The sequence below is a fragment of the Octopus bimaculoides genome, chromosome 2, assembly GCF_001194135.2.
Source record: "Octopus bimaculoides isolate UCB-OBI-ISO-001 chromosome 2, ASM119413v2, whole genome shotgun sequence".
NCBI classification, from domain to species: Eukaryota; Metazoa; Mollusca; class Cephalopoda; order Octopoda; family Octopodidae; genus Octopus; species Octopus bimaculoides.
In genome coordinates this window covers 257,724-261,986 of record NC_068982.1, presented here as the reverse complement: position 1 = coordinate 261,986, position 4,263 = coordinate 257,724, and positions in this window count along the sequence as shown.

Genomic DNA, 4,263 nt, shown 5'->3' with positions numbered 1-4,263 from the left:
ATTATTTATATCTAAAGCGTCACCTTTGCTAATAAAATATCTAGATAATTTTTGGTGTTTAATAATCCAAATTCTTTTCTCTGTTGGGCTCCAAGTCAGATTTTTCACACACCAATGTCTAATTTGATCATTTTCAAATTTTCAAAAATGGTTGACTAAACTGGGGCAAAATGAGTAATGACTAATACCAGTAATTTATTCTCTTTAATTGCTTGATGTGTGAATATAATCATGAAGAGAGCCACTTCTGCAGATAGAGAATATTTTATGTTGAGTTTTTAGATTTATTTAAAGTTTCAGTAACTTCAGGTCATGTGCCATTTTTCCACTATCCTTTCAGTGTTTAACAATCAATATTCTTTTCTCTGTTGGACTACACATCAATTTTTTCCCATGTTGATGTCCAATTTGATAATGTTCCAGTTTTCAAAAAGTTATGTCTAAATTGGGGCAAAACAAGTAACAACTAATTTCAGTAATCTCTTCTCTTCAACTGAATGGTGCATAAATGCATCAGGAAGAGAGCCAGGTGCAATTCTGTTTTAAGCTCCCCGTATAATCCCTCAATTTTAATTTTTTTGGCATTTTCAGAAAATTTTTGCAAATTTGTATTCTACGCATGGGAATTCATACAACTATGAAAAGAACCCCCACAAAAAAAATTACTTTTGTGTTTGATTTAAGGGCTATTCAGCTATCATTTTTAGAACATCTCACAACCACCTGATACCCTCCTTGCTTCTTTGTCACTCTGACATATTGATGCTTTTCAATATTTTTCTCCCCAGAAACACATTTAATGGCCAATTCCTGGGATTGAAGCCAAAAATTCAGACTGTGATTTAAAAAAAAAATTTGAAAAATTAAAAACAAAGTTTTTTTCATTGTTGTATGAATTCTTATGTGTTGAACACAAATTCACAAAAATGCTTTGAAAATTCCAAGAGATTTAAAAATTATGAGGAATTATATGGGCTGCTTAAACCAGAATTCTACCAAGAGCCACTCCAGAAGATTGTAAAGAAGCTATGGTGAATATCTGATGTTGAGTTTTTTGATTTAGTCAAGTTTTGTTAATCTCATATCATGCCATTTTTTTTATGATTCCCTTTCATTTGCCCTAGATATTTTAATCTTTGTTGAATTTCTGATCTTTCTGGTGTACAAGAATGGATATTAATTTGCACTAGTGGGACCAATGAATATTTCACAGAATAATCCTATTGGTTTATTTCTAAAAACTTTATCCAAAAAACCTGTGTTATGTCTGTATGGAAAGATCGAGCCATTTGTAGCATCCTTGTGTAACATCCATTTAGCCCATTTGATCATTTCTTTGTCAGTGTCCATATTTTACTACCATACGATAGCACTGATTCAACAGCTGCAATGAACAGCTTCTTTTTGATTTGCCTGGGCAATTTGGTGTTGCAGACTTTCTTTAGTTTGTGACAAGCTATCAATATTTGTGCCTTCCTGATCTTCATGACTGATTCCAAACTGCTCATCCAACCACTTAAGACTTGTCGAGCCAAGTGAAATCCTTATTGTGGCCTGTGCTGGTGACATATAGCAACATCTATGCTGGTGACATGTAAAAGCACCCAAGTGCCCTGCAACTCATCAGAAAAAGTAACTAAAACTGCATGAACATTGCATATAATATGCACAAAAAGTGAACAGTGAAAACGTCTTAAAAAAATGGAAGACGAAACGGGAGCGAGGGGGGGGTAACAGGTGTACTGTTGACGAATTTCAGAAGCATGGAAGTTTTGAAGGATGTAGTGTCTCAACTGCAAACAACTGATGTAGGGAGTTTATTCCATGGTTCAGCAATTCTGAATGTGAAAATGTTTCTGAAAGTTATAGGTGCTGTGTTGAGTTTTGATTTTGAAAGCATGTTACATGAGTGTTAGATGAATGGAATTCAAAAAGGTGCCCAAGATTGTTGTTGGAAAAATGGTAGATAATCTTGAGGGTGTCTGCTGGATCAGTTGCCAGACATTGGCGTTTTAATGTGTCCATTTCCAGAGAAGAAAGACATTCAGAGCATGATAGACACCTGACGGTGGTTATTCGTCTGGTTGCACATTCCTGAACAGTCTCCAGGAGATTGGTATGCTGAGCAATTTATATATACACATATATATATATTGTACTATATAATATATATATATATATATATATATTGTATAATATGAATATATATTGTATAATATAATATAATATAATATAATATATATATATATATATGTATATATTGTATAATATAATATATATATGTGCGTGTGTGTAACAGTGATCGAAGTTTAAGAAAATATTTATTTACTGTTATTTTGTACATATCCAAAACCACAACAGGTTGGTATGTAGAATTATTAAATGGAAAAGCATGTGAGGAAAAAAAGAGTTAATATTGGCTGGTATGTGTATACACGTTCTCATAGTAGTATATATAGAGAGAGATTGGTAAAGTTACAGAGAAAAGAAAGTGAGAGTCGTGGGAAGTTGTCTCGCATAGTCGCTGATTGTAACTTTCTGTCTCCCTCTGGCCATTTGATCTCTAGTGGCTGCCTGTTTGTGGCCATGACTCTAGTTGTCCATTCACTAACTAATTTTGCCTTGCCAGATTCTAGTATTTATAACTATCCAAAACTAGTCAGAAAGATGGACATATTGTTGAGAACAATAGATTTCGTTGGCGGTCTGTTATCTTTAATCTAGCTTTTGGTGAAATAGAAGTGGTTGGAAGGGTGAAGTGGCAAAGACATTATTCTGCTTAGAGAAGGCATCTGGCAAATGTAACTGCTGTCACTCACAGAAAAAACTATTGTTTTACCAAGTGAAAAGTGCTGTTGAACTGTTAAGTGAAATTTGGCGATCAAGGATCGAATCCATGCTATGCCTGCATGAAGCCACTACACATATACACACACACACACAAACACACATATGTTTGATTGTAGCTGCAACCAGGGTCACATATTCTAGGTATGATTGGTGAGCACTGTACACACACCAAAAATAAATTTTGTTATTCAGTTGTTTTCAGATCTAATCAGACACACCCAGAAACCAGCAACTATATTGAGTTTAATTGTTATTTTATCCAGATGTCAGCATGAGGTACCAGAACTGTTGGGAAAATATCACCATCTGCAGTGCTCATTTTCATAGAGTCACAATTCACAAGGTAACTTCAGACCTTATGATCTCATGACACTCAGGAAATAATTAACAAACTAAGGTGGGAGCAGGGCATAAAATTATGAATTAGTGAGGAAAAGATGGCAAGAATGCAGTAGCAGAGATGATTTTAGACAGAGGGGAGGTGCAGCTTCTGATTGATGAATTTGATGTTGTTGAGGTTTATTCAGTTGGAATTTGTGTGTTTGGCTGTGAAAAAAGTAGGACTGCAAGGGAGTTCCAATGAGGATGTATTTCAGGTAAAAAATACTTGGGTAAAGTTTTAAGCAAGTGATAAGAAGAATGAAATACAGGTGTGGTAATGAAAAGTGTGAAAGTAGGTAGAGCAGGTGGACTGGGCTGGCAGTATATACTATACTTTTACACTGAAGAAAAAAGAAAAGAAATCCAGCTTCTGTGAATGTCTGACACACAGAGTGGGATTTGGGGGAAATGGTTTCAGTTTATAATCACTAAAAAGCAGAAAATTATCAAAAACAATCAGCCTTAAAAATTGAAATATTAAAAGAAATGTTTTTCAGAACCATAACATCCATTTAAAAAAAATGTAGAATGACACCAGACAAAATAAAATTAATTTTCTGTTTTTAAAATCATCATCATTACTTAGTGTCTGTTTTTGATGCTAGTATGAGTTTTACTGGAACTGGTGGCAAGGTTTTTAAAGCTGGAAGCCCTTCCAAATGCCAACCACTTTACAGTGTAGACTGGATGCTTTTTAAGTGGGGCCAGCACTGCCAGGGTCACCAAGTAACCTGCGAAACAGAAATCTTTTGAGAGGAGAGTGAGTATTGGAGGAGGTGATCTTGTGTCAGAGGATGAAAGGTTGTAGTGAGACAGAGAGAGACAGAAACAAGTGTCTTGCTGTGGAGGAGGTACAAAGTTATCTGGCCGGAGAGAGAGAGAGAGAGAGAGAGAGAGATAGAGAGAGAGAGAGAGAGAGAGAGAGAGAGAGACATCAGGATAGAGATGGTGGCAAAGTGCTGAGCACATTGACAAGAGGCAGGGATCAGATTATAAATGGGATGATCGAGTATAGGCAGAGAGAGATATATA